We start from the raw sequence: 9,758 nt of genomic DNA, 5'->3' as shown, positions 1-9,758 counted from the left end.
TTTTCTCTCTTGTGCCATCGAACTGCTTATCCATATTTTGGTACGGGTGCTTCCTGAGAAGGAAACGTCGATGTCACATGTACACTGTTTTTTTTAAGTTGTTCAACCTCAAATTGCATGTGTCATCTAAGCAATGTGGGCAAACTTTACCTTTTCTTTTGCTCTGACCTCACAAGTTACGAAATGCTGGCAGATCATTGATGGTGATGAACAACATAGCATGCAAGGTAAAGTACTCTTGTTTGTACTAACTCCAAACCTCGACGCCTACCGACCATAGTTTCTTAAGATCATCGACTAAATGTCTGAGATACATACCGATATCGTTGCTAGGTTGTTTAGGTCCTGATATCAAGATCAATAATATAATATATTTCCGCTTGTTACAAAGCCAGGGTGGAAGGTTGTAGATCGACAATACAACAGGCCAGGTGCTATGTGAGGTACTCATATTACCGAATGGATTCATGCCATTTGTGCTCAAAGCAAACCTAATATTTCTCAATTCTTCAGCGAACCAACCAAATGTGGAATCAACGATTCGCCACTGAGCGGAATCCGCTGGGTGCCATATCATTTCGTCGTTCTTATGACCCTCCTTATACCAACACACCAATTGTGCCTCATTTCTATTAGCAAACAGACGCTTCAGATAGGGAATTATAGGAAAATACCACACCACCTTCCTAGGACCACTTTTACTTTACTTGCCTCCATCCCTATCACCACCATCATTTCTACGCTTATATCGATGGGTTCCACAAATAGGGCATTGATCCAGCTCTATATACTCTCCACGAAACAAGATACAATACTGCTTAGATGCATGTATTTTTTTTTTCCAGTCTTAAAGGACAAATTATCTTCTTCGCGTCGTAGACACCCTCGGGCACCAAGTTCCCCTCCGGTAGTATGTCCCTTAGTAGATCCAGCAATGCTTCGAAACTCTTGTCAGTCCAACCATATATTACCTTCAACTGTAGAAGCTTTAGGTTCCCAAATATCCGTGTGTACTTGTCCTTACAGTTAGGATAAATAGGCGTCTTAGAATCCCGCACTAAGTCCTGAAATTTAACAAACTCACCATTATTATACTCATCATGCCGCTCGACATCCCGCACCATCTGGTCCATATTATCCACAAAATCCTCGAAATCATTATCATTGAAACCTAATATGTCCTCATCCTTGAGATCATGATCCATTTCACCAGGTGTAAGTTCTTGATCCATATTTTTTTCATTTTTTTCACATCTTTCTATTTTTAGAATTTTTTTCCCATGTCTTTCCATTTTTAGAAAAATTGTATTAGAAAAGTTTTACTCGAAAAGTTTTACGAAAAAAATTTGTAGGAGCAAAGTTTAGCTAAAAAATTTTGAGAAAAAATTAACTATTAAAGTTTGGTCAGAAGTTACGAGAAAAAACTTCTAGAAAAAATTTACATTAACTCACACTGCAGTAGTATAACGTATTGGCTGCGTGAGATCACGTACGGAAAAGTTTTTTCGAACTGGAAAGCCGAATTGATCGGCCCACGTCTAATCACGGGGCCGAAACAAAGAAGCTGCGGGTTGCGTCCACGACATACGAGATACCACTATGCCCACACCGGCGCAGACGCACGACGAAACCAAACCACTAACCCCTAGCCGCCGCCGGCGGCCGCGGTGGTAAGCTCCGTGCCCGAACGCTGCGGCGATTACCGTAAGTTCTCGCTTTCGCTCGCGCTCCTGCTAAGGAAGTCTTGGCCTGACCTGCTAGGGTGCAAAGGCTAATCGCTTATCTGTTGGATCCAAAAATCATACGTTAGGGCTGAGGCCTTGCTATGGTCATGTTGCACTTGTTTGTCTGATCACTTGACGAATTATTGCATCGATTTTGTTGTGTGCGTTGTGCCTGATGTGCATTCTTGAGTGCGGTGAATGACTCGTCCTGTTTGGTTTCGAAGATTTGCAAACATCGCTGGTGGAGATGCCATATGATTGCACGACGGGTCATAGTGTTCATTGTTCACAGTTACATATGCTGCAGCATACTATTCATGCAATCATACAGACAACACCGTTCGTGTTTGTACGAGAACGCTGACAGAATGTCTAGCCGATAGCCTCTTTTGGGCAATTTTCTGGTACAGCTTCTGCTTTAGAGTGAGAGCACAGAGGCAGAGCAGTTTGCATTTTTGAGGGTTTAGCTTCTACTGTACCTACAAGCTGACGCCTCCAGCCTAGATCTCACATGCCTACTATACACACGCCTAATAGGCACCACGATCAAAGTACTGAGTCAGCTCAATCCTAAAAATTAGAGTTATAAGTGAGTAACCTCTACTTTTTAAGTCAGTGCTCTCCTATCATCAATATCCATATTCTTGGCCTTTTGATAAAAAGTTTCAGGTGTACGGGATAAGAACCTAATGAATAAGGCCAGTCATCATGCCATTAATCATTGCACAAACAATGAGCAAATGCTTGTTAGGTAATTTATTGCTTTGCTTGTCATATCGGAGCAATGTTAGACTTATCCTTCCTTGTTGCTTTGATTTACAAAACTAACTGCACAGTGTAAAAGATAAGGCTGGATACTACTGCACGGACACAGTATTGCTGCATGCACGTCATGATACTGCAAGCTTCAGGATAGATTGACTGTCCATGCAGGAGGCAGTACGTTGATGTGCTACTGTTTCCCTGATCCCACAGTCACAGTGCTTTCTTCTGTGCCACTGTTCACAGGATCCCACAGGTTGACACAAGACTCCATCTAAACCTGTTGTGAATGTCTGTAGGAGAAGCTGTAGTCTACCATGCATGAAACAGAGCATCTGAAGCAGAGACATGTTCCATCATCAATCCTTTGCTCGTGCGATCAATTCTCATGTTCTTTTAATAATGTGGACAGGTGCAGTCCTGATATTTATCCTTTCATTTTGATGAAATTCATTAACTGCTTGCATCGAATGATTCCTCATGTGATGCACTCTATCTGCTTTGTTTGGTGAGGCATGGCTTTGGAAGGATCTGGATGCAGTGTATAGAGGTCCTAAGTTATGGGGCTATGGTACCAAGCTTTCTGAAAGTTCCAGTGCAGCGCCTTGTGGGTATGTCTGCTTCATCTATTTGCCTTCTCTGATATATGTATATAACAGCCTTTCGTTCATATGGACTGTAAGCGCGTAATTGGCGTCGATGAGGAAGTTAGCTTTACTTTTAGCTTAGCTGCAAAGATCACACTGAATGGCCGAAAACCATCCAGATCACGCGGCAGTTACCGACCTGTCGGCATTGTGATCGATCTACACATAAGAAAAGATGAACAAAGATGACCAATACATTCTGTCGGAATAGTTAGCCTGTGAGTATAGCATGACATTTGTCGAAGCACTGAACCTTGGCTTAAGGATCATTCAGATGGACGTTACTGAGATCGGTCCCGCAACTGAAAGATGCCATTAAACACAATACTCGATGTGCTAACCTCCGAATGCGTCTGGGACATAAGTGGAGGGGCCACTTATTTGTTGCGGTTTCTTTTCCGCCATTTTATCTGCGCCACTTCTACACTTACAGCAAATAATCTGTTTAAAAAGTTGCAGTTGTCACCAAAGAATAATGCAATGATCGATGTGAAAAATCTACTCGTATCACTATCGATCCTCCGGTAGATGATGCATCACGTACCTATTACTAGCACTTTGCGTCTGAAAGTGCGAGCTTTTCTCTGTGCAAATTGTCAAATCCGTGTGAAATGATTTTACTTTGCTTATTATACTTGCTGACATTTACATCTACCTGACAGTCCGATAATGCACTCCATGTAAGCAATTTTGTTGCCTTTCACCTCCTACCTTCAAAAGGCTCCCGACAAAAAGGCTTGAGCGTTGAAGGAATCTTAAAATACCTGGTGACCTTATTCTTTATCTCAGACATGTGTTGATTATACAAACGGAATAGTATATAGTACTAGGATTAGGATAGCTCAAGTGGAGGCCAAGGGTAGTGTCCACTCGCTGTCTGGCACTCGTGAGAGACAGCAAGCATAATTTACGTCCCTTCAATAATATTTTTGGTTATTGCGTTACGTTGCATAAGTGTACACTATGTCCTTGCTTAATTCATACGTACTACGACTGTGCGAGACTATCTAATATTATCAGCATACATCCATCCTATTCAGGTGTCATATGAGAATACAGATTACTGGATGTGCCCCCATCGTGGAGAACATCGAAACCTACCAGAGCACTATGCTCTCTTCCTGTCTCGCCACAGGCTCCAACTGCTGCCGCGTTGCTTTGTCTTCTAGTAACTGCATAAGCACAGGATGCGCATTTCATTCTGCAACTTGCAATTTTGCTCTGATGCTGCTCCGTGACAAGAGCGTTGGCTAATCATGCCAGCCATGACAGGTTCAAACTTGGATGATTCGTTACGGAGATTGGGATTCTGACGGCACCGGCTAGTACGCTGTTCGGGCCGCTGGCTCATCGCCGGTAGCTCGATCGGACCGGTCGGAGTTGGGAGGCTGAACACAAGCTGTCAGGGAAACTGATTGTTCCTGGAAGCTGTTTGGCTGCCCCAGTCCCCGGCATGATTATTGTTGTGCAGAACTGCAGATATTACTGTCCCTCTGTGATCATGTCCTCAGCCCGGAGACCGTGCATGTACCCATGGACTGATGGACACCGTGCCAGATACAGATAAGAGAAAGGCACTCTGTTGATTAGTTACTGCAACAGCCGCCACTTTTTTTGTCGAAGTGGGGAAACCCCATTTTTCATTATATTGATAACGGAAACAAGTGTCAGCAATAGCACTGTTACACCAGAACAGACCAAAGATAACAAGCCAACATGGACATCTCCACCAGATAAGAAAGAAGAGAATAACAATTCTAGACGCCAACCGAAGACGATAACTGATCGGAGTGGGAACGACCTTGACAGACAATCACTACTACTGACAGAATCAAAAAGCGAATCAGACCAGCACTTGGAATGAGCACACAAGTCCAATTGTTCAGTCTTCATCGTCTTCATATCTTTTAGCGGCACCGTCCCGGTTCATAGGTTCGCCCACAGAAAGCAGTAACAGCCTTCTAGCATCAGTAGCTCCACGAACAACCGCCACTTAGATCAAAAGACTTGATAAAATGATGGATTCAGACATTACTCTGCGGCGTATGTGCGTTGCGTGGCCCAGGCAGTCAGGCTGTGGCTGTGGCATGCATGGTCCCCTGCTCAGGTTCAGGAGGAAGCGGAGGTCCCCTTGTGGCTTGTGCAGTGTACATGCTCGCATGGTGTCCCTGTACCGTTAGGTGGCACTGACCGGGCGACGCAGTACCTCGGTACGCCTGAGGGTTCGACGCCCGCTTGCGGGGCATTTAAGCTGCATGGACGCATGCCGCGCCGTACGACGGCGACGTGATGCGCACGGACAGACCGTCGGAGCGCGCCCACTTCCGGAAGCTTTGAAGCAAGCGCGTCTTCTACATGCACGCTCCGTGCCGCGTACAACATGCTGTCGGGGGCGCGGGCCGATGGAGACGACTCACTAGCTTCGTCTACCGCCTTGCCCAACGGTTTCGGCGAAAATCGCGTTGCTGCGAAGTGATTTTCGTTTTTTTTTTTCTAACGGTTTTTCTTTACGATTTTCGTCACGAAGGGATTTTAAAGGTCATTCTCTTTGGGACGGAGTTCACTCTAATTTTTCTTCACGATTCCCTCAAAAAGAAACAGTTGAAAATAAGAGAAAATAAAGAAAATAGAAATAAAGAAGTGAATCGGAAAGAGAACAAAATGAAAAAAATATGATTGGAGATGATCTAAGAGTTTCTCTAATCATCTTATTGTTGCTTAACCTGAAAGGCTGAAATATTAGCCAGTTTGGTTAAGGATTTTTTCTCTCGCTAGCTGGGGTGTTTCTTGATGGCAGCCAGGGGGGCACCAGCCAGCTTGCACGGTTGAACCATCACACACGGGGGCCATTGGGGTGTTAATGCAGGGGCTCAAGTAGCGGCGACAAAGGCTGGCATGGGAAGCGACGGGTGCTGTGCCTGAAGATGGAGATGGAGGTGAAACTGACCTGTTACAGTACTAACGCGTTCTTGTGGTGTAGAGCGGAGATTGCATGACGTGTGGTTAATGTTGCGCCTGCTCTCTTTCAGTGTTGCTTTCGGTGTTTCTTCGTGCCATGTGAGGCCAAGGGGAGTATTAACGGTCAGGTGCACCCGTACGAGTGATGGAGAAAGACCAGCTGGAAATATATGCTAACAACAATCTACCATTCAACTTCGTCAGGTTAAGTTGGCTTACACATATAGCGAAAGGTGAGTAAGAACACTCTATAACTACTGCAAAATCATGATCATATCACCAAAAACAAGTACTGCCATCGCCAGTGCCTGGTCAGGTGAGCGCATGGTGAATTTGGTGACTAAAGCTGGCTGAAGGCAGCGGGCAGAAGAGGGCAAAAGTCCATCTGGCCCTGGCTGCTGCCCGCCACCCACCAGTGTCCGGTAGGCCGACGGCCGGGAAGCTCCAGGCCCAGGCCCAGGCCCACGTGTCCCCCTCACGTTACCCCGGGGCCCACCACCAGGTCCATATCCCACCCAATCCCAGACGAGGCTACCCGCCCGTCCTTGTCCCAACCGGCGACTTCACTGCCTTTGGCTCGGCCTCTTGTACGTTCAACCGGCACAACAGTGGAGTTCACAAGAAAACGGCACGGCGTTACACGGGCATCGGCTGTAGCCTGTGGTGCCGCGCCGGCGACACTCGCTGTGTCACAGGGAGAGTGGGCGCCACGACAGGGGTGGCATGGGAGAGGGAGAGGGAATGGCAGCGACCGCGAAGCCTCCGTGAGCCACGACCGCTCGAGCTCGCGCCCAGCCCGTAGCTGCTAGCGGCCTAGCCACGCTCTTGTCGCCGAATGCGCCTTGTCGTCCAGAAACGGGACGGGCGGACTGATGCTGCCCGCCGCGACCGCGAGGTGGGCCGGAACAGCCTCTCTGGATCGCAACTCGATGCCTTGATCAAAAATATCTCTAATGCGACATGGGCTAGCGGCGTACTAATAGGCTGGTGATCGTGCCGTGCAAACACCGGATCATGAGACCGAATCGGAACAATCAGGGCGAATAAGCGTCAAGCATGTCTGGACGATCTGACACTTGTGGTGGATACAGAAACCTAACAGGTGATTTTTCACCAGCAGTCATATACAGCGGCACGTGATCCGTGATCCTACCAGCATACAACTACCAGAACTTTGTCGTCTTCACGTGAAGAAAAAAATGTCATTCAGGTTTTTTTTTTTTTTTAGGAACAAGTCACTCACGCGATCAGAAATTTCACAAGCTGCCATACGATGAGGCGCCAGTTTGGTCACTGCTTGTCCACAGTTACGTCTGCCGGTCTCGTGGAAACTGACACGGGCAAACGGGCATGGCAGCATGGCACGGCGTGCGCCGTGACTGGGACATTGCACTGTACACTTCCGCGTCCGTCTCAGGTGCGCCAACGCACACGGAAGGGCCAGGCACGTCCTGCCATCGGATCAGATGCCGGATCAGACTCGACCAGCCAGGCCGCCGTGTTCGGATAGACAGATCGATGGCTCAGGAACCGCGAGGAATGACACGTACGGAGTCCGTCCCGTCTTGTTTTGACGGTTCCGCGCGATGCCGGCGCCTGACATTGCGTGGCACCGGCCTGGTGTAGGCGCCCCTGCTCCCCCGACTTGAATTTGGTACTGTCCTGATATTGGCCGTGGACAATATTTAGTCAGTCAGGTTTGTTGGGGTTACGAACCAAACATGCCCCAAAAGCATCGTACCAACTGAGCTACAGTGGCGAACGTACGAGCTGGTCATTTGCGCTCCTCGGTATGGCACGCGTGTAGCATACGTCTAGCAAGTGGAAAATGCCACGCCGTTGCAAAAAAACTGCATTCTTTGGTCTTTGTGAATCCCAGCTGCACGCCAGTGAGCTGTAGATGATTTTATGACACCCCGGAAACACAACAGGCCCAAAGCACTACAAAACTTCCTATAGACCTGCCAAACATGAACAATTTGTCAACATCTCCTCTGAAAAACGGGTATAAACAGAAGCCACAAACACAAATATTGGTATATAAATAACATCACACTCACGACAATAAACATCGTAGCAAAAGAAACATACCTTTAACATACAAACACACAATAATAATACATTGATACAACAAAATAGACTAAAGGTTATGAAATAGACAACACAACACAACTAGACAATAGCGGTGGTGGATGAGCAAAAGACATGATGTTGCATGTCCCTATACTCGTCAACTCAAGCAAAATCTAGAAAGAGAGATACAACAATAAGATGAAATCACAGCAAGTAAGCTGCTATAACAAACCATTTAAACTATAAGTTGATTAAGCATCAATTTAATATCCAAATTTCATTACCAATAAGAACATCATATAAAACTTAAATTAAAGATATCATCGTCAACTCAAGTACCATGCTAAAAACATTTTATAGTTGAAGACTAGACATGCATATTTTATAGATGTCTTACTGCAATTACCCTTTTGAAGAGTTGCGTCATCAAAATTGATATCCACGAGACTTACAACTTTCATTTTAAACTTATGGATGAATTTGATGCTAATTAAAACTCAATTTCAATGTAAGCCGCTACACGCCAATGGATCAACCAAACATAACTCCAACGACGAAATTGATTTCCCCACTTATCTACAAGCATCTAAGGACTAATTAGAGGTCGCATTCGAAGTGAGAAAGTAAAATTGACGACAGATTAAACAATTCTTTGCAAAACCCACTTCTACTCCCTTCTTCTCTTATTTTCTACTATTTATTCCCCTTCTTTTCTTTCTTCTTCTTACTTCTTTCATTTTCTTCTTCTTCTTTGCTCCATGCCTACTCCTTGCTCCCCTCCCTCGGCTTTCCCCCAGCCTTGGCTTCCACTGGCCAGCTACGGGCGGCCAAGGGTAGCGCGGAGGCGACGGCTATGCGGATGCGCGGTGGACGGCGATCGGTGACAGTTGGGCAGGTGATGATGGTCGGCAATGGGTTCGGTTGGACGATATGCGAGTCGGGGCGATCGGGGTGGTGATCGATTCTCACCCGAGTCTTATCTTTTTTTAAAAAAACTCAGGTTATTACAATTTTGTACGTGTTGCTGCAGTATTTTTGCAGGCGTAGCACTAGCGATACTGAAGCGTTGCGGTGATGAGTAGCAGCTTGCACGTGCCGATGCATTTTCTATATCGTCTTTCTCGCTGGTCTCTTTTCTCTTTAGCCATCGATCGTTGCGGCCATGATGAGTGCCCTCACGGGCTACCCATATCCCCTTGTTCCTCCTTCCAGGCACACCATCATGAGCTCCCTGACAGCGGCCTCCCTCGCGCTTTTTTCCCTGCCGACTGCCGTGCAAGCCTCCCTCCGACTCCGATCCATGGCGCTCGCATGCATGCAGGTCGCGTTCCCTTTGTCCCATCGACTCTCACTCTCGCCGCTGGAATCTCTGAGCCGGACGGGCTGTCCATTCTACTGGAACGCTCTGAGTGTCCTTCGGTCCTTGCTGTTGACTGTTGCAGTTGAAAGCATGAAAGCTTGGAGGGCAAAAGTCGATGCGGTATTCATTAGCCGGATCTACTTATAGAGTTTACACCCGTACAGCCAAAACTGAAAAAACATATTATATATATGGTAGTTTGACTAAAGATAGAAATCAGAGATATCGTGATTA

The 9,758-nt window shown here is 46.4% G+C and overlaps 1 long non-coding RNA gene across 1 annotated transcript; it reads left to right on the top strand.

Moving 5' to 3' along the window:
• Positions 1-1,574: 1,574 nt before the first annotated feature.
• LOC133921258 (uncharacterized) lies at positions 1,575-4,741 on the top strand. The gene is made up of 3 exons (XR_009910253.1): positions 1,575-1,704; positions 2,786-3,097; positions 4,174-4,741. It is a non-coding gene; the product is annotated as an uncharacterized LOC133921258 (long non-coding RNA).
• The last annotated feature ends 5,017 nt before the right edge of the window (positions 4,742-9,758 follow it).

The sequence above is a fragment of the Phragmites australis genome, chromosome 6, assembly GCF_958298935.1.
Source record: "Phragmites australis chromosome 6, lpPhrAust1.1, whole genome shotgun sequence".
Taxonomy (NCBI): Eukaryota; Viridiplantae; Streptophyta; class Magnoliopsida; order Poales; family Poaceae; genus Phragmites; species Phragmites australis.
Note: the sequence above shows the minus strand (reverse complement) of the source record. Positions and strands in the feature narration are given on the sequence as shown.